Source organism: Pleurodeles waltl, chromosome 12 (genome assembly GCF_031143425.1).
Source record: "Pleurodeles waltl isolate 20211129_DDA chromosome 12, aPleWal1.hap1.20221129, whole genome shotgun sequence".
In the NCBI taxonomy this organism is placed as follows: Eukaryota; Metazoa; Chordata; class Amphibia; order Caudata; family Salamandridae; genus Pleurodeles; species Pleurodeles waltl.
Window position 1 is genome coordinate 271,374,876 of NC_090451.1, and position 27,687 is coordinate 271,402,562.

The 27,687-nt window shown below is 42.2% G+C and overlaps 1 protein-coding gene across 1 annotated transcript in view; it reads right to left on the reverse strand.

Annotated features, from left to right (window-relative positions):
• Window positions 1-15,153, reverse strand: part of MBTPS1 (membrane bound transcription factor peptidase, site 1) — a 353,237-nt gene extending 338,084 nt beyond the window's left edge. Inside the window, exon 1 of the mRNA XM_069215792.1 lies at window positions 15,018-15,153. The gene's annotated coding sequence lies outside the window, so the exon portion shown is untranslated. The remainder of the gene's footprint in view (window positions 1-15,017) is intronic.
• Window positions 15,154-27,687: the final 12,534 nt, after the last annotated feature.

The window sequence follows — 27,687 nt, forward strand, 5'->3', positions numbered from 1 at the left end:
CACTGTAGTCTGCTGGCCAACAAAACAATTATATTGATTATGACATCACTACCACTACGAACATTGATTGCTACGAACCAATGTCAAATTATTAATTAAAAAGGCTCAATTAGTTACGTGAAAAAAAAGTTCTGAAAAGAAAAAAAGATAGACTTTTCCACCATGTGTTTTGAAAAAGTCAAATGCGAAAACAAATCTATGTTGTGTTTGTCTGCCAAGAGGAGACATGTCAAAAGACAGTGGGGTACGTCCCTACGAAGAACAATATGCAAATGAGCATCTGAAATCGTGACATAGGAAAAATATTTAGATAACCTAAATCAACATAGACCTTAGAAACACAGAGACAAAACTACCATAAACTTAACACTCCAGAAAGTGCGCAACGATGCACTGTAGGGAAGCGACATGCATGGTGATCCATAAATAAAAAGCACTACGCTAAAGTCAAGGAATAGAAAATCATCTCTATCTGACAGAAAAAAAACTAACTAATCCTTCGCCACGCTTCTTCACATACACAAAAAAATATAAAATCTTCATAGATAGAACCTCTGTACACACTAATTCACAAAAATCATTTGGAATCTTAATACAGAATAACTTCTCCATGTAGCAACCACAGAAACACCAACAAAAACAACAGAAACCAGAAGAAAGGAGTCTCTGCAGTCAGACTGCTTTCTCGGATCCCTACGGCAGGTAACCCAGGTAGGTAACGGACCACAGTGCCTAACAATATTTGGCAAAGCCAATAGGTACTGTCTTCCGACACAAAGCGTGAGGACGTGACCACTGACTGCAGCCTCATCATTCTATCATTCTTCTGCGATGCATGTGCCTCGCCACATATGTAAGCACCAGCATATTGTGTGTGTGTGTATATATATATACACACACATACATATACACATACATACATACATACACATATATAAACGCACACACATACCTATCTAAGGTAACGAGCACCACGTGGATCAGTAATGGAAAAAAAGGAAGGCCAGCAGCAAATGGCAGCTGCTTCAATAAAATAAATAAATAAAGTAGCAAAAGTGTTTAACAGACCGAAGGGGTCGAGGCCGGGGAGTGGGGGGAGGTGCGGGGGGGGGGGGGGGCGGCAGTTGAGATTGGATGAGGACCCAGCAGCAAATGGCAGCTGCAGCGCTCTCCAAAACATAAACAAGGCAAGTATGTGCTCTGACTGCAAAAAGCAAAAGATGAGGTGAGGAGAAGCACAGGGAGGGGTATTTCAGCAAGGAACCAGCACACTAGACATAACAAGAATACACATGCACTTCATAACAAAGACAAAAATGTACTTCCTAAAGTGACATCATTGGAAGGGTACAGTCAGCCTGTCAAAACAGTGGTAAAAAGGCTAAGCTCCAGGCAGTGCTTAATTTGTACATAAAACATGCCAGTGCCCAAAGCCCTCCTCTTAAACACGTGGCTGCTGCAATTAAATGTGCAAACATGGAATTCTGAGGCAGCGTAATCCTGAAGCCATCTCGGGCCTCCTCAAATTCGTTTACAGCCATTCCCTTCCCCTTCAACTCACTCTTGCAGCTTTCTGCTTTCTCCCATTGTGACGCTTTTTAGTTTTTCTCTTCCTCCATCTTTCCCATGTGTGTCTTTTGCTCACAGTAAATGCTTGAGGCAGAAAAATAAGTGCTGGCGCCCGCACCGGAAACAACAAGCACAAATTAAGCACTGGCTCCAGGGGAGGGACACACTAGAAGACGAATGCACGCCACTGAATAAGATGCAAGGAAATTAGATTGACAAGAAATCCAACCAATGATAAGGAAAGGAGGGCCCTCTGGGCCCACTGTATGTTTGATGGTATAGTCCACAAAAAGCTTTCTGGTACAGACAGCTAAAAGTTGTCTGATAAGCAAGCCCTAAAAACGGAGGCCAACTCTATACAAAAGTGAATAATAGGACATTTTCTCCAAGAGACATCACTTTTCAAACAAGAATCACACGATTCTCTCTATGTCCAATGTAAATACTTTTCCAACTAAATTGTGCGCAGATTGTCAAAGGTGAAGACCCCTAGACACAGGGAAATTATTACACTAGTGCCCTCAATGATGTCCAGCAACATTATTGAATAATTTTCATTTACGAAAGTGAAAGGACGTTACAAACACAGTCTGTGGCACACCACGCACTAGGAAACTTTGTTCAAATCAGCGCAATGCACGTCAAGTTAACATCACCAAATAAATAACCTACCAATATTCAATAGCGGAGCACTGGGGAGAAAGTAACTATACACGCGGCACAAGTTCTATAAAAAGTCAATTTAGGAGCAGCAGAGACAAAAATCAAAGACAAATGTAGCAAACACACTATTAATTGTGTATGTGAGCAAACCTTTTCTGTTAGTCTTTTACCCTGCATAGGCACACAAACTGGAGTTACATGGGTTTTTCTATTGTGAAGACAGACTTGTCGGACAGTGTCATGGTTTTCGAAAATGCCTAGAGTGGAATTGTTCATTTGGTTGCGCACACAAAACTGTGGCCCTAATGGACACTGTTCTATGAGGAGGGCAACAGAGCTATGTGATGCCTTGCTGATGCACTGCTGGTGTTTCATAGTCTGAAACTACCAGTCTTTCCATGCAATGCACCACCTCTAATGCGCATTTGGCGCAATGTACTAGTGTGAGACAACACACATTTTTTGCCTCACTCCCTGCCCACACCTCAACAATGATGCCTGAAAATACACTTTCCGCACACCTTTGGGGTCAGAAGTTCAAAATATATCACCACCCCCAATATTATGGGTCTGCCTTACCTCTGTTTTTAAACACTAGCATCAAAACCAGCTGATAGGAGTAGGCACACAAAACTGGGAAGGGCCACAGCCTGTCTCTAACAAAACAACTCCGTTGAACCAATGGCAAAGCACAGTACGTCTGGTTTTAAATACGCCAAACAGATGCTCCTCCACAGACACACATCTATCACAACTGTTGTCAAGAAACAACAGTGAGAGCACAGCCAGGGTCCAAGGGGAATGGCAATTTGTCCTTTAGAGACAATTCTGGTCACCAGTGTGGACCCATGGTTTAGGGCTTATCGATACTGTAAGGGCGAACCCCCATGAGACAGTCTTGGTGTCCTAAGCGGGATAATCTCACCTGTTGCATCAATGACTACAGTGTTTAAATGGTCATACATTTCTAATGGGAGAGTACAACTTCTCGTCTCATTAGAAACATATGTGCATTTTAAACACGGGCTGGCTGCATTACTTCACAAGGGTAGGACCAACACATATTCACTCTTGGCTCTGGCAGGCCAGCAGGGCTAAGGAAGGTGTCCCACCAAGGACTTATTTCTCCAGCTTAGGCAGGGATGAGATTAGCTTGACAGTCGACCATGGTAGATAAGATGGATCCATGCACTCTGGTACTGCATCAGGTTCAATCTCTGGGGCCTTTGGCACTCATTAGTGTGGAGCCTCCTTGGTCAGATACAGGACTGATTGACGATCTATTTTATAGAGGGCCCAGAGAACCTAGGCCTTGCCTGGAACTCAACATAGTGATGGACAGGACTAGGAGCTTTCTATCTGCTGGACTGTGGCCTTAGGTGGTATTGTGACCTCCCAAAATCTTTAAAGAGTACGAGGTGACTTCCCACGGCTACTAATAGACCAACCTTTCCTGGGTCTGTCTGCTGAGACTGATTGGTATCCTTGCAAGACTGAGACGAGTGTGTCCTCCTGCAAACTGCTCTGGTTCTTTGTTTACCCACTGTCTGTCACAGCAACCAACAGCCCTCACCTTCTGCAGATGCCCACATATCTTGATGGGGGACCTGGAATTTAGGATGTCCAAGAGCTGTGTAGGTTCTCCAGTCACCTACACCCCTCAGCAGTAGAAACTCAAAATCTACTGGTACCATTATGTGCTAGAGCAACCACACACAAACAGCCGGTGCCCTATGTTCAATGGCACATTGATGCAACAACAAAGTAAGTTAGTTCCATTTCCCTGCCACAATAGTATGCCTTGACCTATATCCAGTGGTGGAGATTGGTCATCCACTGAGGCAAAGCCATATAAACAGATACAGCCTACACATTACCCCATGTCTGCAGTCAGTAACCACATATTTAAAAGTCCTGGCACACTTCAGCAGTATTTAGCTTATCCAAATGCTAGACTTTACCCTTATGGATTCAGACTCCTAACCCCCATCCCTCCGATCCCCAATCCCAGAATCTCCTCCTCCCCCACAAAAAAATCCCATAATATCACTGCCACTTCCCAAACCTCCAACTTACACTATTCTTTTACTAGGACTGGGACACTATTAGCATCTCATTTTCTTCCACACATTTTCCCCTGAAAACACCCAAATTCGCCCCACGCTCCAGGTGCTGCTGAGCGAGCCTGAACCTATGAGATCCCCTGCTACAGACATGGGAAAACGGTGATGAAGCTGAGCAATCTGTAGTACCTTGGCTGGCCCTATAAATAGCCTCACTGACCTGCCTTGCATTAACTCTAGTTACCTTTGCAGACAAACATAAAAATATTTTGGTTGGTCTACATGCTCTATTTTGTTAACCTACTTTGTGTATCAGTGCACCGTCACTTACTGTTTTCACCCTTGGTCCTGGCTAGTGCATCTCTCTACCAATCACTACACTTGGTAGTGAATCACACAGTCGTCATGCACCCAACACCATGGTGGGAAACTCTACATCAATTTTCTTGCACCCACTACATGTAGTAGTTCCCTTAATCCATGACCCAGGGTGCCTGTTCCTCACTGTTCTGCATCTACCCTGGAAAAATGGGTAGCGGGCTTCTGACAGTCCCCGAGCACCCAGGCCCCAGCTGAACCCTGCTACATTGTAGTCTACGAAATAACTGGTGTAATTAACAAAGACCACTACGTTTTGGGCTACTAGCACTGTACTGCACACAAATGTTGAGCACTGTGCCCGAGTATAATACTTGGTATTATCAGCTGTATGTCACAATTTCGTGGTTGAAATATCTACTAACAAAATTATCCCATACACAATATGAACTACCACCATATCATCAAGCTAAATAAATAAAGAAGTAAAGACTTACACTTTTTAACCCCATATTTACTTATTTTAACTACTCGGTAAGAGATTTGGTGGATATAATATTTTTGGAAACTGTTATTTCAACTGCAGTATAGTGACCCCCAGATTCGAAAGCTTGTATGAATGGGTTACAGACCCCATGCTTCGTTGAACATGCCTTACGACTTAAATTCAAAAAATGTGGCCGAGCTGTAGTTAGTCACAAAGAGCAATGTTGACAAAATACTAGCTGACAGCAATATAAGTCAACAAATAGCTCCTCGCCTTGTGCTTCGACATCCAGAGGTTCCCTTAATCTTGTATTATACGCTGCCAGGTGAACATCCAGCAGGAATAGCTTCTCCAAGTGATAACCAGATCATACCTTATTCTTGAGCTGGGCAACTTTTGTACAAAAAAAGCGTCAATTAATTATTTATCCTATGTCAACAGCAGATTCCATCCCATGGATATTAAGACTAAAGTCTTTAAGGTGCTCTTTTGGGACCAGGATCAGAGTTTACAAAACGAACAGTGCAAATTTGTGTCTGGGTGGCGACTGCTCATGTTTTACACCTCATGTAATGTGCAGCATGAAACAAGACATTTGGAATCTGTAAAACCATTGTAAAAAAACAAACAATCAGTAGCATTTTCAAGTTGAAAGAAATCGCTTTTGATGAGACATCCCAAATGCCTAGTTCTTACTGATTGCACCCACGCATTAGACTACACCTTGGCAAGCATTGCTGTATTTAAGTAGCTAACCGTGGTCATTAAATTACATGGTTACGAGTCTTAAAGCCAACATCTAGAACAAAGATCCAAAACTTATTGTTAAGGTAGCCAGAGGAATTTGCACGAGGGAAGATTGTACATGTTTGGTGCAGGCCAGGCAGTGCAGATTTCCTTTAGACAACAGTCACCAGGATATTGGAGGAAAGTATTGCCTAATTTAAGAGCCAATGCAAAAACATAATTAATGGCACAAAAACAGTTCAATTTTAGAAACAATTGTGTTACTTCGAAAGAGTAGCATCTATGCTAGCATTAGCACTGAAGATCTGCGTAAATGCCCCCAGGGGGACTGCGAGGTCCCCCAAAGAAAGGCGTTTCGGATACAAGAAGCTTGATAGATTAGAGTGCATTTACAATACTGTATCGATAACCGCGTTAAAGAAAAAGAAAAAAAAAAAGGGGAGGATCAACTAACCCACAATGAGCAACAACAAAAAAAAAAGGGTTAAACAAGATTGTGTGTTCTGACCATTTCTAAATGCTAAAGTTAAGTTATTCAGTCACCGGTTCGAATAATCGTCAACACTGTTTTTCAATCAGACACACTCTAGCGCTGAAATTCGACTCGGGGGATTACTGTGCTATTGCGTTTAACAGTCTAGAAAATCCTCCTTTGCGTCCTACTTTTGATTTTACTTTTGTTATTTATTTGAAGAAAAATGTCTGAGGTTCTCACCAGAAGCATTTTCCTTTCTTGTGGAGTTGTGCACCTATTCCCCACAGCCGCACTGGAAAGGCAATCCAGCCCTCGGAAATGGGTCGACGGCCGCACTAAATGAGTCAGCTCTCTCATTTGGATATTTGTTACTGTACTGCAAAACGTGAAAACACTTTTTGCTACCTCACATTACACCTTACAATGACTTTACACAAGAAATAATGCTCCTAAAAAGGTCAAAAGGCCTCTTCCATGTGATTTTACTTTAAGGCACTTATATGACAAATAAAATAAGATATGAAAAAGTTCCATACAATAAACCATATATTCAGTTGTGCACAGTGTAATATGTTATTTATTGGCAGAGAGACTTTTTTATATACCCACGTCTCGCCAACGAAACCGACTGGGCACAGACACCAATTTCTTCTCTCCACATTTTATTGCTGCAGGTCCACCATAACACGTTCCGGCAAAGCCTGGCCTTGTTCACATAAACACTACATTACAAACATTAATTTAAAAACTGGTCATGTGATCAATGGTCATGAAAGACAAACTATCGCATTTATCAATTAATTCGTACAAAACTCACAAAAAATGTTGTCACAATGCATATATGTTGATAAAAACTTGGATTAAATTAAAAGGCAAGCTATGAAGAATACAATTAATAATCTATAATCTAATAATAAAAGTCAATATATTATATATATATATATATATATATATATTTGCAAGTCAAAATCTATTACACATTAATGTGCAAACTGCGCAAAGATTGAAGATATCTGAATATGCAATTATAATAACCCATTATTCTGTACCTCCCATAGCGCCCTTAATGGGCAAACTATTTTAAAATGTTCTCAATGTGGCACACCTGTATACTCAATATTACTCTCGTCAATGCCTCATTATTCAACAGTACTTTTGCCCATAATGGGCAATAGCTTACTGCACAATAATACATAGATCGATTCAACAGATATAACATATATTCTATTGTAAATCCCTGAGTATCAAATTAGTTCTGTATTGCACACCCACCTAATAAATATGAACATGCATATGATCAAACTCATTGTGACTTATAGAACAATTTCCTGATATAAAAACAAACATTCACAACCATTACCCGAATATCCTCACAAACCCAGATATCGAAAGAAGGACCCAGAATATTTAAAGAAGGGAAAATAGCCCAAATTTCACCTATTAATTACATCCTCTGTAAAATATACCCTCTTTATTAATGAACTTGCCAAAACACCAAAAATGAGTGTCATAAAAAACGTGTAATTCTTCCCCCAAATTAAACCATTTGGAGCTTTACAATCTAAATTCAGATTATACCTTGTCTCCAATTACCAGAGTGGGCAATTCGGATTCCCTCCTCTTAGGGACCGCTTCAATAACATAGTACTCTAGAGGCAACTGAGATTGCTATCATGACACTCATTCAAATGTCTGACTACTGGGTATGTGGGGTCTTTGTAGGAAATAGCTCTTAAATGTTGGAGGATCCTTTTATGGGCCTGTAATTTGGTGCTGCCAACATATCTTAATCCACAGTTGCATTCCAATAAATACACTGCACATTCAGTTTTAGAGTTTAAAAAAAAACATTATTTTTTGCAGTCTTTCATGGAATGGCGTGGTATATTATGTGGTATTAACTCCAGATTTACATGCTCTACAGGAAATACATTTCTAAAACCCTCTTTTAGGAGATAACCAACTTTATTTGTCCACCACTTACGGACTACTTTTAACTAGGGCTTCCCTTATTGAAAGGGCTTTTCTAAATGTAATAGGGGGTGCCTTGGGAACGCAGTACCTCATACTGGGTCACCTTGAACCATAGACCAGTGTTTTCTAACAATTGTCCTAAGTTGTCTCTCTTGTTTGCTACATGTTAAAATTAATCTACCATTAGTCTCCGTAGCTTTTACCTTTTTTCCCCCCCAAACAAGACAGATTATCTACTTTGCATATGTGCTTTGGTTATCGCCTGATCAAGAGTTTCTTTGTTATATCCCTGGTCTAAGAATCTACTTTTTGTTTCCTTTTGACAATTAACCAAGTCATCATTGCGTATGCAATTTCTTCTCAGACCTATCATTTCACCATATGGGATGCTATCCTTGAGATGTTGGGGGTGAAAACTGTTGGCATGTAATACCGAATTCCCCAGTGTAACCTTTCTAAATAGCTGAGTTTCAATTTCAATTTTACTGTCCTTGATCAATACCTGTACATCCAAAAATTCTACCTGATTTTTACTCATCTGTGCTGTAAAATGTAAATTCACTGAATTATTATTGATACTTTCAACAAATGCCCCAGCTGTCGGAAGAGTACCTCTCCGTATGAGGAATAAATTGTCTATGTAACGTAACCAACATACTATATGTTCATCCCAAAACGCTCCATGGTCAGCTATGAGTACCCACTCCTCCCATCATCCTCTATGCAAACAAGCATAGCTGGGGGAGAAGCAGGCACCCATCGCCACACCAAGCAACTGCTGGAATATCTCGTTGTTGAAATGAAAGAAATTATTTTCAAGGCACCACTTAATCATTGAGAACATAATTTTACTGTAATTTTATAGCCTCAGCGGTCTGCCTCTCAAATAATACTCCACAGCCTGAAGACCGTCATGATGATTAATACTAGTGTACATCAATGTAACTAGAAGTGTCATTAGCAAATATTCTTCATACCATGGGATATCATAAATTTGTTCTGAGAAATCATTGGTATCTTGCACAAATGACAGCAAAGTATGAACATATTTCTGCAAGAAAAAGTGAACGTATTTTGATGTATTCTCAAAAGTACTATCTCGTGCCAAAATGACTGGCCTGCCAAGGGGTGGCAAGACATTCTTCTGGATTTTAGGTATCAATTACATGGCTGGTAATTGTGAAAAGTCATTGCGCAAGAATACTCATCTTGAGTTAGTAAACATTCATTTTTCCATGCTGACAACTGGATTTAATATCTAGCATTAGTATCCCTTACATGCTGAAAGGAACATCTCCTATAGCATTGCTTATCATTTCAGTGCTTATAAGCCTCTTCCATATAATCAGCAAGTGACCTAATACAATATTACCACCCTTATCGGAATTACAGATCACAAACTCATTTTGCGATTGTAATTTCTTCATTTGATTCTGGTATCTCACTTGCTGATAATTATGTCTTCAGTTCATTCACTGTGTGGTATGATTTAACTTCTTCATCTCTTCCACCACCCTCTCATTGAAGAGGTCATTACCACCACGTGAAGACATCAGTACAAATGTAGATCTGGGTTCAAAGGGTGTTGCTGCTTTATCACTAACACTTAACGATAAATGTTCAACTAGTTGCTATGTATCCATTAATTCTTGGCTTTCCAAATTCTCATTTAATACTTCCCCCAGATCTTGCATATACCGTAAGTCAGCTACCTGTAAATGGCCCTGTACTTGATCTTGACTCAAAGTGATTGCCTTGGAGATGTGCTCCCTCTTTCTGGGTTTTTCCATATACATTTTCGTTAACTTTAATTTACATATTAGTTTGAAAATGTCAATTCTTGTTTATAATTGAAAGTACTCTCAGGACAAAATGATAGACCCAACAAAAGCAATTGGATTTCGGCTTCATTTAAGATAACAGCCAATAAATTAATCGCCATATTTTCAGTAGCCCTAGCTATCTGCACCTCCATTTTGTCTTCCGTTGTTGCTTCTTTAGTGATGTTTATCCTCCTGGATTTCCTGTGTTCCCTCCATCTCTTATTTCTCCTCTGTCTGTTCTGTAATTTTGTCCCTTCGGTTGCAGAGTTTGACGGCGATCTCGCCTTAAGAAATTCAGTTCCTCTATAAGCAATAGCTTTGTTGGCAGGCTGTGCCGTCCACCATTCATTGTGCCGTCCACCATTCATTCTACCATCTTATGAATCTGTTTCACTTTCTATGGCTGAACTCAAATATATATATATATATATATATATATATATATATATATACACATACACATACACACATACATACACACACACACACACACACACACACCCACCCTTCACCACTAGGTGTATTTGCCTGTGGGCTCCAGACGAACAGCGGTGCTGGGTTCAGCGCAGCGCACTGCTTACAACTCCGAACTCGACTCCTTACACCAGATAAAGAAATTCCAACACTCCGTGTGGTGAACTGCTAAGAAGATATTTATTGGCAGTAGACTGTCAACGTGTTTCGGCGCACTCGGCACCTTTGTTGTAATTTCTTTATCTGCCGTCAGGAGTCACTGAAAAAAATAAAAGGTTAAGGTGGAGTTATATGTAGGTGTGCTGATGATTAAAAACAACTACAATTTCAAAACTAAATAAAAACTGGACTATACCAGTTATACATAACTGACCTAAGTATAATCTGCAACGCTACAGAGTTCATGTCATCAATGATTTATAATAGCGATGCAAGTTATACTTAGGTCAGTTACATATAACTTGTGAATTTCATTTTTTTGTTTTAAAAATGTGTTTTTTTTTAATCATTAGACCACTTACATTTAACTCTACTTTAACCTTCATTTTTTCAGTGATTTTCTAAGTTTTTTTTTTTTTTAACAAAGTGCTATCTCATTACAATAAGTCTGTGGCATACCACCTGCCACACATGGCCATATGCAAAGTGAGAATGGCCGCAGGCTCCAGCATCTGACCAGGCCCTGCACCCATAGATCCCTATCACATATTAGCACCCCGCCCACCACAGTCTGGTCCCACAGGAGCCAGGACATCCATTCCTACCCTGCCTCCTCATATATCCTTTTATGCTGCAACATTTCTCTTTATGTTGCAGACAGCCAAACACAGCCCTCAATCCAATGGGACTTGTCTTGGTCTCATAGTTTCAGCCAGTCACAATGCTTTATTTTTACATTTTCTCTTGCAGAATCCCCGTGGCACTAGATGTCACTATTTTCTAACATCAGTTTTTCTAAAACAGGCTCAACAGTCACACCAATCACAAAAGGCACAACGATTAAAGTTCAAGTTTTCTGACAAATTTGGTGTAATTCTGTTCAGCCATTTTCTCTGTATCGCTATTTAAACATTCCAATTGCAGGGGGTGAAAAAGTATTTTAAGACCCACCCTCCTGTGTACATTTCACCCTGAAACTTTCCAGGAAGGAGCAGAGGTGGATGAACAAAATAGTTGTACCTAAGCAACATATTTCTGGAAGGTGGTCAACAGCTTAACTGTCAATACTGGGAGGCCCCCACAACCCTTCCCATTTTCAATCTGTGGCCAGCAAAAAGCATTCAGACAAACCCAACACCCTTCCAGGAAAAAGTTATGAACTTTCTTGCCATGTACCTGTCAAATGGCCACTCTACCAGAGCACTGTATTCAAATTATTTTAAGAAGGAAGAACATGATGAGGACAGTACATATACGTGCAAATCCTGTTTGTGCCCAAGTACGACCATCCATGCCTTAATACAAGATACTGGTGACCAAAATTTGAACACCTACAAAAGTACAGAAACAGAATCTTCACAATAGACCTATAAGAGTATTGAAAGAGAAGCAGATTACAAAAAAAGGTGTTTTAAGGAGATAGTGTTGAAGGCAAAATGGATCTCTGTGGAAAACAAGAAAAAACAAAGACAGTACGTAAAAATAAATCCAAGGTGAGGGTAGAAAATAACAAGCGGGAGAGACAGGGCCCAAAGAATCCAATGGCCATGGAGTTAAGAGAAAAGCAGAAGAACAAAAACACAACTAAGAAAAACATGAGAAACAGTGTAACTCTGAAAACTGAAAAGCCATCAAGAGAAAAGTGGGCAACAACCAAGGCGAATGGAAAAATTAACTCCCAGGGAGCACTGGAATACTAAATCCCAGAAGCAAGCATAATCAGCAGTGGGCACTGTAAGATTAGCCATACGCAGAAAATGCAACAACCACAAAAAGCACCAGCAAACAAGCATATACTAGCAAAATTAAATATCAGGGCCCTAAAAGAGCAATAAGTACAATCTTCTAGAAGGGAAAAAATAAAAATCAATAAAAAAAAACACAGGAAGAGACCTAGGCCCTGGAATCAAGCAACCACTAGCGGTAGCACTGAATAACAAGCATTCGCAATGCAACAGGTCTCGATTTTGCTTGAGTTAGAGCTACTGGTGTTGTAAATGCAGAACTGGAATTTTCTTGGCACATAAATTGATCAACCCAGCAGCATAATTTGGTCCTCTCTGCCACATAATTCCAGTGGCCCTGCATATAACTAAAGCACTTCCATTTATCTTCTTCCTCTATCTGCAGCAAAAAATGAAAATATTGCCATCATTTATTATCTGTATTTATATTATTGTTTTGGGGTCCCCCCAGCTTAGTGTGGAGACCCAGAGATGACCTAGACAGAATAGGTGTGCTGAACATTTTGATGGTGGCCCCATTGTTCTAAGACCACCATAAAGTGAGTTATGGGCAACAATGCTTTGTAAAAGGAATGACAAGCATAGCATTATGGGGCAAGTTTCTGAGTGCAGCAGATATTGTAGTATCTTAATTGTAATGCTCAGAACAGCCCCTAGAAGACACCACAATAAAAACAGCATTTGGCCGAAACATGGTCATATAACCATATAGTCAGCCCCTAGAGGGCATAACCAAATGAAAAGAGAATGGCAGAACTTAATGCAGTGTATCCCTATATATAGTCCCAGGAGCACATAGTGCCGTACACATTTTCAGGCCTTCTGAAATAGTATTACAAACAAGGCCTTTAAAAACAAAAAGTACGCCCAGCCAGAATACAAAAGTTCCAGCTATGAGAACTTAAAAATGACACTGAATGGTGGGAGAGGGTACTATTTTGCCCCCTCCCCCAACCTAGTGTGGGGACCCAGAGATGACCTAGACAGAAATAGTGCATCATGCTGAACAATTTGGTGGTTGTCCCATTGTCTTAGGACCAGTACATGCTGAGTTATGCTCCCAAAATGTTTTGTAAAAGAAATGCCCGCAAAGCATTATGGGGCAAGTTTCCCCGAGTGCAGTAAATATTGTAGTATTGGCTCTCCCACTGTGCCTGAAGAGCTGTGTTGAAGATTTCTGTGTTTTTTCAGTTTAAAATGAGCCAGTTTGTATATTTTTTAACTGCTAACCTTGTACATAAGGGGTACTCTTGTAAAGAGCTCCTCCAAGTGAGTTTGCGCTATATGAGACTTCCCAAAAAATAAATTAAAAAAGCTCTCCCATCCCCCTTCCAGCCTTTGGGCACAGACACCACAAAGAAACAGCAGCATGCCCAAAAACAAGGAAGAGAAAGAAACAACATACGGACATGGTGCGCAGAAAGGCAAAAGAAAAAACTAGTGTGCCACACTAAAGTATATGGGCGATTGTGCATTAATCCCTGTAATAAGGTCCCTCTCCAAGGCAGTAACAAAGCAGGCTCAAGACGGCACAAACAGAAAGCATTTACTTTGAAATCAAGGAAATTTTGAAAGGCAGGCCAAGGAACGAATGAAAGTGATGGGCTTGAGATGACCGTGCTGAAAGCCTACAGAAGTAGATTGCAATATGTCATGTGACAGTGCATGCTCCCTGACCTAGGCTTGATCTAAAAATCCGACCAACTAGTATAAGGCAACAGTAATAGAGAACGCTGAAAGAGAATCCATGTTGACACATAGCCAGGGAATAGGAATAAACAAAATCCAGAAGTGTGCATCACCCAAGTAGAGACCTGGGAGGGAAGCAGCGCCCCGAAAAAGAGACATTAGAATATGAAGAGAGGTAGATCGGCAAGGAACTGAACGACATCGGAAACTAAAAACGTATTGTTATGACGGAGGGAAAAAATAGAAAAGGCAAAAGCCAACACTAGTTGCCTTTCCCTCTTACGGACAGTAAGCGCTATGTAAATGCAAATAAAACAATCAACCATTAACTGGAAGAGATGCAGCCGGCAGAAGAAACGCAACTAACCTCGACACTGATAAAATATTTGGTGAACACTTTTATTATAAATCTGAAATTGTACCTTCTCAGCCGTGAGCATGTACCCAGACTGTTTCCTTTACATTCTGGAAGACGCAGCCTTGCATTTTAGGCACAACAAAACAGAACACAAAAGACAGAATACGAACTAGACAAACTACTCTCACCCGGCAAGGAAAACCTTAAGGTTTCGAACGTCTCTAATTGGCTTACACTAGTGCACACATAGATTACTAGGGAGCAATTTAAAACCTCGGAAGGTGCCACAAAAGAAGACGAATATCCATCTAATGTTCAGATAAGAAAAGACACAGGAGAGGTGAGCGTTCAGAAGGATGGAAAACACGCACCATCAACATAGGAGGTGTAACTCGGTGCACCCACAATCGTAAAAAAAAGTGCACAGCAATCCTTCCCAAACCAGGCGAAAGGATCCCGTACTTGAGTCTTACCTCCCGAGAAAAGATCCTAAAAATCCGATTTCTTCTGCACTGCTTTGGACTCTTTACCGACTTAATTGCATGAAAGACACTGATCGACTTGAAATAAGTGAAGGCAGGGAAAGGCAATCGGAAAGCTAGTTTAATGTGATTGACAGACTGAAGAAAGGTCCTGGGAGGGACTAGGTTGCTGTTCTACCCTTGTTAAGAGTACGATTGGTTAGCAATACGAGCCCCGCCCCCCAAAAATACGAGCACCGCTCACCGGAACAAACCACACAGCGCTGCCTCGGAAGTAAACGTGCTGCAGTCTGTAAGTAATTGACCAGTCCACCCGGAAGGTATCGCTCAGCTGTATGTGGCCCGGTGTTTTCGTAACCTGTGGAATTTGTAAGGTCTCTCTTCTTCGAAAAAAGCGGAAGGCACAGAAGCGTTGTTTTAATTTACTTTGCTTTTCTACTTGAAATGCACTCGAGTTTTCATATCGGGGCGCATGTTTCTGTGCATATTTTTAGCCGTCTGCGACTTGTAGACTTGTTATTATAATAAGCCACAAGACATCAAAATGTAAAGTGCAAATAGGTCCGAATGAGTTACTCATGCACGGACAAGGGGAATTTGAGAGCGCTGAGAATTGCATCGATCCCATTCACCTTGGACAGCGAAAAGTTTAACAAGCATTGGCAAAGCCAATAGGTTTCGCCTATGCGACATCTATTGCCTTTGTCTATGATTGTAATGCTACACTCAGGGCCACTGCGATTATGCGGCATGGGAGGGCCAAATTATGCGTCAGGGTTAATAAACTGTGCAGCAGGAAAAGACAAATTATGCGGCATAGTGCAGCACACTTTATAATATCACTTCATTATTTCAACATTTTTAAACTTGATAACACTAGGCATTGGTTGCAACTCATTAGTACCATTTTAATACCCAAACGTAGCAATAAGCAACAAAAAGGTGACCAGTCAAGTTGTGCAACGGGCCTTTCACTGCGTGGCAACACGTTTTGCTGCACTTTTGGTAACATTTGAGATAGAAACATTTTTTTTGTTAAAATCTGCAGATTATGCAGTAGATGATGGATTATGTAGAAAATGCGGCAAACCTGTAACTATGCAAAAATGTCCACAGCCATACAATCACATAATTCCAGTGGCACTGACTATAGATTTAGAGTATAAGGGGTGGTGAGTTAACACAGTTAAAGCATGAGGAAGGCAGAGCTGCTGCCCTTGGAACTGGGGAACCAGGTTCGAGTCTCAGCAACGGCTCAACACCCTGTGATTCTGTGGCAGAACCGGAGGCTTCAGATCATGCGTTCTCTTTCTTTTACTGACAACACAGCAGCCAATGAAAACAGTAAAAACTTTAAAATTAATATCCCATGAACACTAAGCCATCCAATCATGGCCCTTCTCTGTTGATATAAATAGCTTTAACACTAGCGTACGTCCTCTTTCTTTGCTGCTGCAGCAGCCAGATAAGTGTTTTTCGTGCATGATCTGATAGTTTCCATTTGATGGTGTAATTTGATTATTTCAAGCATGCGTGCTCTTTTTGCTGTTATCGCGATGACGCGCTCTTTATCTTTCGCAGGGATCCCTAAGCCCTTGTCCTTGCCGGTGTGGAGCGGGAGCGAGGCCGACTGAGGTTTTCTCCGTGTGTTATTCCTTTAGAGGACACAGTCCTCTTTCTATTATGCCTGACGTGCATGTGCGTTGACCAAAATCTGAAGATTTTTGTTTTATGATCGGATCAACGCGTGTATTCCGCCTCAGTGCACTCGGCCTCTTCATGTCGCCCGATGAGGCTGTAATAAACGTTACTAGGGCTTGGCCAGGGGGAAATTAATCCTTTGATGTGAATATTAGCAGGTGGCTACCTTTACAGTATACTGACTGGCTAAACAGCTATATTGCTGCTCTTTTCCTGCTATCCAACTTCACTTGCTCTAGGATTCTCCACCCCCGAACTTCTCTATACCTGCCAGCAATATTACCATGGCGTATTACGCCGATGAGGAGGCGGAGTATCAGGAGCTGCAGGAAGTGCCAGATGAGCACCAAATGGAGGAAAGATTGGCAAGTCCTTTCTCCAAGCCCTCTGAATCTCAAGTTGATTTGCAAGATCAGTCATCTTCTAAGTCCGAGTCGGACAACTCACATACAGACTCTGCCCCCTCAAAAATAAATCAAATCTCGTTATGTCACCCCTGACGTAACAGTTCGAGTTGTTGGAATCTCCTCTTCTCCCCTGAAGATATAATTCATCCACGACCCACAGAGTGGGTGCCTAGTGCTGAAGTGGCCCATTGTGTGCAGGATGGGCTGCGCAAAAGTTTTGAAAAAGAAATGCGCAACACTCTCCGGTCGGAATGCTCCGACCTTCATTGGTCGGCAGGGTAGTGGATGCCCCAGAGATGGAACCCAGCATGGCGACGTTCCTGAAAAAATTCACCATGACCTCTAAAAGGGACTTGACCGTGCTTGGCGCGGTTGTCAAGATAAGTTATTAGATTTGTCAGGGCCTTTGACAAAAATCTTGGATTTGGCTATCCAATCCAAAGAAACAAATACCCCTCTGGATTCCGATGTCATGCTGGAATGGGCGCAGCGCGCTGTCTTCTGAGCAACACAAACTGCGCCATGTCAACCAAACAAAGGCACTCTTTCCTAATCTGCTTGGACCCCAACTGGCAGACTTGGCAGATAACAAAGCTGGGTCGTCAGCTAATGGCATGCTTTTTGGCGACAAATTTGTCAAGGATTTAGGCCAATATGTTGCAACGTTCACGACACTGGACAAAGCTCAATCTAATATTAAAAAGGTTTTTAATAACACACATTTTTCCCGGGCCGGGCGCTTCAGGGGCAAGCTCCAGACCGTAGATTTAAGGCTTAAAGAATTGCCACCCAAAGGGGCAGGGGAGGTGCATACCATTCTGCAACCTTCTACCCCAGTCGTTACCGAGGACGTGGCCTTTCCTCCAGAGGGTACTGTGGAGGAGGTTCCTTTCAAGACACCAATCCCTCAGGTAAGGATCACTCCCTTCTCCGAAGTAGTTTTGGGGGGCAGAATTCACCAGTTCCTCTTTGCTTGGCAGAATATCACACAAGATCCGTGGGTGTTACAAACTGTCCAGAGGTTCCAATTCTCCAATTCAGAGGGTTTCCACTCCTCCTCTTAGTTTTATCCTTTTAAGTTTGCGCATTTATCAAGGAAAGAGATTTTTGCGCTCATTCAGAAAGGGGTGGTGGTAGAGACTGAGACTGTGCCTCATTCTCACGGGTTCGTAAGCACAATTTCTTAGTACAAAGGAAAGGAGGCAGTTCTCATCTGGTGTTCAACCTCAAACACTTCAATTCATGGGTTGACTACCACTATTTCAAAATGGAGGGCATACATCTTCTCCGAGATTTATTAAGAAAAGGCAGTTGGATGATACGCTTGGATCTCAAAGATGCGTACCTTTCAGTGACGGTTTTCACTCTTCACAGACATTTTCTTCAATTCCAATGGGGGTCCCACTGATTCGAGTTCACCCCTCTTCCCTTTGGGCTGTCTTTAGCTCCTTGGTGTTTCACCAACCTTCTTTGCCCGGTGGCACAATTTCTGAGGGAACGAGGAGTGAGACTCATTATCTACCTCAACGAGATCTGAATTGTGGCTCAGGACAAAGACACGATCCTTTGTCATCTCAATTGGGCAGTCCAGTTGTTACCAGATCTCTGGTTTATCATCAATTCAGAGAAATCCAACATCGTGCCAGCACAGACTATTGAGTTCTTAGTTTTTCAGATAGACTCAGTCAAAGCCCTGTTACTTCTCCCTCTAAGCAAACGGGCTCCAATCAATAAAGAGCTGAGGAACGCCCTTGCCTCCCTGTCCATATAATTGAGGACATTGGCACATTATGTCGCTTTCTTGCATCAATTCAAGCAATTTTTCTGGGGCCGCTCCATTACAGGGCTCTTCAGAGACTAAAGATTTTTCATCTTCAGAAAGGTCTACAGTATTCAGAGTTGGTTTCGCTCACGGAGGAAGCCAAGACCGAGATATCTTGGTGGCTCTCCCACATGGATGCCTGGAATGGCAGAGTGATTTTTACCTCCAGCCCAGATGTAATAATAGAGTTTGATGCCAGCCGGTGGGGCTGGGGAGCTCGTTGCGACTCAGTGGAGATGGGGGCGTTGTTGGTCCCTAGGGGAGTTAAACTACCACATAAATTGTCTGGAACATTTAGCAGGGGCGTTTGCAATCAGATCGCTTTCCCTTTGCAAAGTCCAATGTAGCATCCTCCTCCGAATGGACAATGTGTCTGCGGTCAGATATAGCAATCGCCTAGGAGGGACAAGATCTTGCTTTTTAGCAGAAATCGCAAGGACTTTTGGCATTATTGTCTGCAACAACAAATATTGGTGATAGCGGAATACATTCTGGGTCATTCCAGTACCACAGTGGATTGGATCTCGCGCTTCCTTCAGGATGGCAGCTATTGGAAGCTCAAACTGCAGATTTTCCATGCTCTTCAACTGCGGTCGGGAACTTGTTTGCTTGTTTGCTTCCCTGTTGAACAACCAGTTTCCATGTTATTTCAGCTGGAGGCTGGATCTTCAGTCGGCGGTGACGGATGCATTCCTTCAGCCTTGGCTAGGGGATCTGCTATATGCATTACCCCCCTTCGCCACGATTCCGTGTGTCCTGGCCCAAGTACTTTGACATCAAGCGGAAGTTATCTTGGGACTCTGTATTGTAGAGCACAGCCTTGGTTTCCATCTGCGCTGGCCCTCTCAAGTGACTTTCCAATGATGCTGCCAGAGTGTGAGGATCTTCTCAAGGATCAGTTAGGCATCTCACATCCTCTGATTCTACAGGGACTATTGTCCCTAATGGTTTGGAGACTTTCAGGAAATGATGGCAAGTGCCTGGAGTTTCGGAATCTGCGCTGTTTTTCTTATTCCAGTCTTAGGCTCCCTTCACTCATAAAAGATATGAGTAAGCCTGGTGGAAATGGTTATGTTGGTGCAGTGAAAAGAGTCTGGATCCTGTGGGGTCAGAGATTCATGTCATAGCCAGTTTTCTGTCTGACTTTGCTTCACAAGTTTTGGCTTAGAGGACAATTAATAATTGTCATTCAGCTCTTTCAGCTGGTCATCCCCATATTCAGGGTAGACCTGTGGGGTAACATCCTTTAATTTGTAAGATTCTTAGGGGCATTCGTATGGTAAAACCCCTTCAACTGGCATATTCATCTTTATGGGATGTTAATATCGCTCTTCAATTTCTTAGAGGTTGGCTTTCTAATGAGGACGTGCAAAACTTACAATGTTAATGTGCTTACTCTCCTGTAGAAGAGTTTCAGATGTCAAGGCTTTGGATTTATCAGGTAGAGTATTTACTCCAGAAGGAGTATCCTTTTCCATTATCAGACGTACTAAGACTTCATCAAGGTGTATTTCATATCCGTCTTTTCCACATAATAAAAAGCCATGTGTTGGTCAATGTGTAAAGGCTTATGTGGATTGTACTTGTGAATTCAGACAGGATGTTTCTGGTCAATTATTAATTTATTTACAGAAGCCTTTTCGATCAGTCACTGCAGCAACTTTGGCTCGTTGGGTCAAATGGTTATTGGCAGAAGCAGTTATAGATGTAAACATCTTTGGAGCTCTTTCTGTCACAGGAGCTATGGCTTCTACAGCATTTTCAACAGGAACTAGATTGGAGTATATTATGGCAGCAGCAGACTGGTCAAATGATTCTACCTTCAAAATATTTTATCGCAAACCTATTGATGTAGTATCTGAAGTGGTGAGTAGACTTTAAACTAGCATAATCCGAAGCCTCCGGACCTGCCATAGAATAAAACATTTTCTAGCTATCCCGTCAAGAATTTTAAGTTCTATTAAGGACACAGAGACGAGGATCATCCCACCCTCCATAAGATTATGCTATGCATGCTTTGTATGATATAACTGTTATCAGATAAATGTTAATATTTGATAAAAGTACCCAACCCTATACATATATGTGTAGTGTAGGAAAATGCCACTGTTGGCATGGTTACCCCCTAACCTTTTGTTGATGCTAGTTATGATTGAATGCATTCTGGGACCCTGCTAACCAGTCCCCAGCACCAGTGTTCTTTCCCTAAAACTGTACCTTTGTCTCCACAATTGGCACAGCCCTGGCACACAGATAAGTTCCTTGTAAATGGTACCCCTGGTACCAAGGGCCCTGTGGCCAGGGACGGTCTCTAAGGGCTGCAGCATGTATTATGCCACACAGGGGACCCCTCACTCAGCACATGCACACTGCCTCACAGCTTGTGTGTGCTGGTGGGGAGAAAAAGACTAAGTGGACATGGCACCCCCCTCAGGGTGCCATGCCCACAACCCACTCCCTGTGGCATAGGTAAGTCACCACTCTAGCAGGCCTTACAGCCCTAAGGCAGGGTGCACTATACTACAGGTGAGGGCATAGCTGTATGAGCACTATGCCCCTACAGTGTCTAAGCCAATTCTTAGACATTGTAAGTGCAGGGTAGCATAAAGAGTTTATGGTCTGGGAGTTTGTCAAACGCGAACTCCACAGTTCCATAATTGCTACACTGAATTCTGGGAAGTTTGGTATCAAACTTCTCAGCACAATAAATCCACAATGATGTCAGTGTAGGATTTATTGATAAATGCACACAGAGGGCATCTTAGAGATGGCCCCTGCATACCAGCCCAACTACTAGTGCTAGGCTGACCAGTTTCTGCCAGCCTGCCACATTTTGATGGTTTTCTGGCCACATGGGGTGAGTGCCTTTGTGCACTCTGTGACCAGGAACAAAGCCTGTCCTGGGTGGAGGTGCTTCACACCTGCCCCTGCAGGAACTGTAACACCTGGTGATGAGCCTCAAAGGCTCAAGCCTGGTGTTACAGTGCCTCAGGGCACTCCAGCTAGTGGAAGTGCCCTTCCCCCGGACACAGCTCCCACTTTTGGCGGCAAGTCCGGAGGAGATAATGAGAAAAACAAGGAGGAGTCACCCTCCAGCCAGGATAGCCCCTAAGGTGTCCTCAGCTGAGGTGACCCCTGCCTTAGAAAATCCTCCATCTTGCTTTGGAGGATTTCCCCCAATAGGATTAGGATGTGCCCCCCTCCCCACAGGGAGGAGGCACTAGGAGGGTGTAGCCATCCTCAGGGACAATAGCTATTGGCTACTGACCTCCAGCCCTAAACACACCTCTAAATTGATTTAGGGGCGACCCTGAACCCAGAAAAAGAGATTTCCTGACGACCTAAAGAAGAAGAAGGACTGCTGACCTGAAAGCCCTGCAGAGAAGACAGACAACAACTGACTTGGCCCCAGCCCTACCAGCGTGTCTCCAGTCTCAAAGAACCTGCAACAGTAATACATCCGGTGGGACCAGCGACCTCTGCCAACTCAGAGGACTGCTCTGCAACCCAAAGGACCAAGAAACTCCTGTGGACAGCGGTTCTGTCTAAACTACAAAGAAGAAACCGTCTTTAAAGGGACTCCAGCCTCACTCCGGAAGCGTGAGCCCCCAACACTCTGCACCCGACGCCTCCAGCTCGTGTCCAGAGAAACCAACACTGCAGCGAGGACCCCCAGGCGACTCCCACGATGTGGACACCCTGAGATGACCTCCCTGCACCCCCACAGCGACGCCTGCAGAGAGAATCCAGAGGCTCCCCCTGACCGCAACTGTCTGGTAACAAAGAACCAGACGCTTGGAAGAAACACTGCACCCACAGCCCCCAGGCCCGAGAGAAACCAATTACCAGTGCAGGAGTGACCAGCAGGCGGTCCTTATCGTTGCCCAGTCAGTGGCTGGCCCGAGAAGCCCCCCTGTGCCCTGCCTGCATCGCCAGAGTGACCCCCAGGCCGCTTCATTGATTTCAGTCACAAACCCAACGTCTTGTTTGCACACTGCACCCAGCCGACCCATGCCCTGTGCCACTGAGGGTGTATTTTGTGTGCCTGTTTGCCCCCCCCACCCACCCCAGTGCTCTACAAACCCCCCCTAGTCTGCTCCCCGAGGACGCAGGTACTTACCTGCTAGCAGACTGGAACCAGAGCCCCCCTAGTCTCCATAGGTGCCTATGTTAATTTGGCGCCTCTTTGACCTCTGCACCTGACTGGCCCTGTGTTGCTGGTGCTGGGTGTTTGGGGTTGACTTGAACCCCCAACAGTGGGCTGCCTATGCCCCAGAGACTAAACTTGTAAGTGCTTTACTTACCTGACAAACTAACCTTTACTTACCTCCCCCAGGAACTGTTGAATTTTGCAGTGTCCACTTTTAAAATAGATTATTGCCATTTTATGCCAAACTGTATACATTACTGTTTTTCTTCAAAGTTCCATATTTACCTATGCCAAGATCCTTACAATTCATGAACTTACTTGATATCTGAATCTTGTAGTTCTAAAATAAATTAAGAAAATAATATTTTTCTATATAAAAACATATTAGCCTGGAGCTAAGTCTTTGAGTGTGTGTTCTAATTTATTGCATATGTGTGTACAACAAATGCTTAACAACACCCTATGATAAGCCTACTACGTGACCACACTACCACAAATAGAGCACTAGTATTATCTATTATCGTTACTATCAACCTATAAGGGGAACCCTTGGACTCTGTGCACACTATCTCTCACTTTGAGATAGTATATACAGAGGCAACTTCCTGTATGTAGTTATTAGTTTTTGCTTGTCTCCTTCTGCAGGGCTGAATAATAATGCTTCCTGAATTTCCCCGGTTATGATGTTGGATTTAAATTTACGTTTGTCTGTTCTACAGCTGAGGTCGCCAAACAAAGTGGTTTTCGAACGAATGGCATGTCCCAGGAGTACGATGGACAGACCGGTTTTCTGCAAGTTCTATATTGACTCTTAATCTTGTTGTTTATGGCAAAGAAAGAGGACAGACTCTAGTGTTAAAGCTATTTATATCGACAGAGAAGGGCCTTAATTGGATGGCTTAGTGTTCACGGGAAATGTAGTTTAAAGTTTTTACTGTTTTTATTGGTGTGTTGTCAGTAAAAGAAAGAGAAAGCATAATCCTCACCTCTGTGTCCTTAATACAATCAAAAATTATTGACGCAATAGCTAGAAAAGTTTTAATCCTGGGCAAATCAATTAATCCCCCCTGTGTAATAGGAAAAAACAGCAGGAAGACCCACCGAGTGAAACCAGAGGATGTGCTGACCAATAAGAAGTAAGGAAATGAGGGTGACGTTGGACGTACCCAGAGGTAAGTGATGGGCAGACTCAAAGCCCCCTTTTTTAATTTATAAGAGATTTCCAAGCACAGCATAAGCACCTCCAACACCTAGGAGCACCAGATTGATATCCGTTGATACATCTGTTATATAGCCTGCTGCAAAAATCATTGTTAATAAGAAAAACATACCTATATGTCCTGCATCCCAATTATCCAACACTTTTGAAGCTTTCTTTTACAACCCCATGCCGAATCAATCATCCCACATGTGCTTCTAATAAAACTACAAGTAGCCCAAAGGATCCATCTTCATTAATCCGCGAAAACGTACTGCTGTACTTGATGCATTTATTAAAAAAACACTGCATCATTTAGGGCAGCTTTCCTACTGTGCCTAGCTGCTGGAGATCAGAAGTCTCAAATCACTTTGTGAACGCGAATATAGGTTGAGGTACATTATTTAATATTAATTCCTCAAGGAAAACTGTGGCTACAAGGGGTATCCCAGTTACAATGCGTAACAGAAAGATGGAGCAATACGAAGAGGAAAAAAAGGCTCCCTTTGACTGTGATGGAGGTACATGTTTGCTTATGTTTTCATTATATTTTTCTTTGGCGTTTTGCCTCAAACCCTCTACATTAACATAGTGCTTCATACTGAATATTATGACTACAATGTTTTAAGAATGCCTTAAGAATGCCTATCTTCCAAAAAAGAAAAAAAAACGCTTTGTATTTGTAGGAACACAACAAAGTGCTTTCAGAGATCGTCAAAGAAAACTCTTGTTTGGTAGAGAGCAGACCACATCGCAAAAATCAAACTCCTAAACCCGATCTAGTCTGCACTGCAGAGGATCATACTTCTCGCGGACTTGTCCATCCTATGAAAACCACCACCAGAGATTTGTAACATCACATTATCTCGGGCTTCATCAATGGAAACGCTGCGAAGAAGGCGTTTGCCTGCAAAGTATGATTTTTTTTTAACTGCAAAAGAAAATTGCTGTTTTACAGCAGAGAATATATTCAGTTGAGTCCCACACTATTCTACCAAGGCACACCACAAAGGTCCATGTCTTCTTGTTGCATCAGTAAACGTTCCAATTCAATATGAGTATGTGGTAGCGTTTTTTTTCATCCAAGTGGTACATACGGTAACCTCCATCATGAGTCCAGAGATACAACAGCCAACACGTGTTTTGTCAACAAGACTTCCTCAAGGCCCAAGGCTAGGTATAATTTCATCTCATCAAATATTTTTAAAGCATTACTGAGCGAAGAAGGATCCTGAAGATATGATAGTCAAGTTCATGTATATTGATCCTGTATTTTAAGCAACAGTCACGATCATGATAAGCCTGTCGGACATCATAACCGCCTTCGTCAAGCAAGTATCAGGTACCGTATACACGGCCACTGTTCTTTTGTATACATATATTCAGTTGAGTGTCTTATCGCTTCCACCCTGCAAAGGGTGCTGCATGTTACATCCACTAATATTGATTTTCATGGAGTGATGTATGTCACCAAAAAGACCTTTAATGATTTAATCAGACTTTGGGACACTAGATATCCTAGTGAGATTTTGAAGCTCCCCTTCCCAGCTAGCTGGAAATAGTACAAAATACCACAGGAAAGTTTGTTAAAATCATATGATGATGGCATCTGGAAACAAGTATTAGCAAAGCCACCAATTGCAGATGCATTCGTACAGCGTGGTAGACGGCATATAACAAAAAGAAAATACCTTCGAATTGCGTAGCCAGGGGAAGGACACTGGCCACCAGCCCATGCAGAGTGACCGGAAGCTGTACTTTGGCCAAGCAATATGCCACGGCATGAACAGAAAGAAGAGCAGGAAGACCTGCAGAGTGAAACTAGGCAACATGCTCACCAATAAGAAGTAAGGAAAAGTGAGTGACGAACCTACCCAATGCTAAGTATAGGTACATGATGGGAAGGCTTGAAGCCTTTTATTTTGTGTTTTTTGTTGTTGTTTTTACAAGAGATTTCCAAGCACAGTGCAAGCATTGTGCAGGCAAAACGTAAACATTATTTGGCTAATTGTCTTTTTTTAAATGAGCAGGTGTGGGAGATGACTCCATGTCAATGAGATTTTGAGTTTCTGACTCCGTGCATTGAGGGAGCTTCAGTCTGCCTCCCATTAATTAGACTGATACACTTGAAAACAAAGATATGTAAAAGAGCAGCCCTATGCTTAACGGCACCCGAATCATGACTACAGGTCACCAAGTATGTAGTGCTGCCGGACATGGTTTTATTTGAGCAATTTAATGCATTCTGATGGTTGTATTTGTAATTCATTTTAGTGGAAATTAAACTCATGAACCAATGACTTGTCTACCAAAAGACACCCACAGAATTGCGTCCTTGGCAACATAGATTAATCTGGTACCTTTACATTGTACAAGAAACATGTACCGGAGTCACTCAGTAATAATTGTTTGTTTCTGCAGGTTTTATCTGACCAACTTCAAAGCCGAGTTTATAAACCGATAGTTACCCCTTCTAAAAAGCATGTTTGTAATTATTTTGTTGGTAGATCCACTTTAAGTTCTATATGTTAAAGAGAAGTACTAGCTGTCAGCTCATACACAAATTACTTCTAAAGTGCAATTGGAAATAACTATATTAGGAATTTTATTTATAACAGTATGTTTTATGCTACCATCTGGGTTCTTTATAAAAATCTTTGTAGCTAGATGTTTCTCGATATAGTCCTGGTGACCAGCGCATAAGTGACCAGGAAGTAGCTGAGAAAGGGAAATTTCACACACTCTATTTCTAAAATTACTGTGCACAGGGATTTCCTTCCATTCAGTAGGCATGTTGAAAACAGTCAGTGGAGCTTGTCTTCTGCCTCTTGTAAAATGGCGACTATTCCAACAGCGTTCAGGACATAATGCTCCTCCATAAACAACAAAAAAGGCAGTGCATCCAGCTGATTCATGTTATAGTTGTTGATGTCCTCAACCAATCCACTCATTTTCCCTTTAGACCAAAGATGGTCTTGAGAATCTACTTTTCAAATAGTCTCCAGCTGGTTTCCTGGAACCTGAACCAAGCAGGGAGCTGTGTCCAACCACGTAAGACATGTAAATGTTACTGTGAAACATTCAGCAACTCTGTTTTCTCTATTGTTGCCATACATCTACAGCTCGGAGTCAAAGAGTTTGCTGAATCGGTTTCTTAATGGTCATGTTGATTGCGGTCCTACTACCTCTTCAAAAGTGGGATGTTGAGTGTGACCATCTCTTACTGCGGTGACCATTGGCCTCTTGCAGCAGGACAAGACTAACAGTCTGTCTCTTTTCCAGATTATGATCCTTAACTTGTGGTAGATCTTTTTCCCATATGGTTGAAGTTGGAAGCTCCACAGTAATTACTTATTCAGTCATTGTTTTTCTTTGCCCTAAAG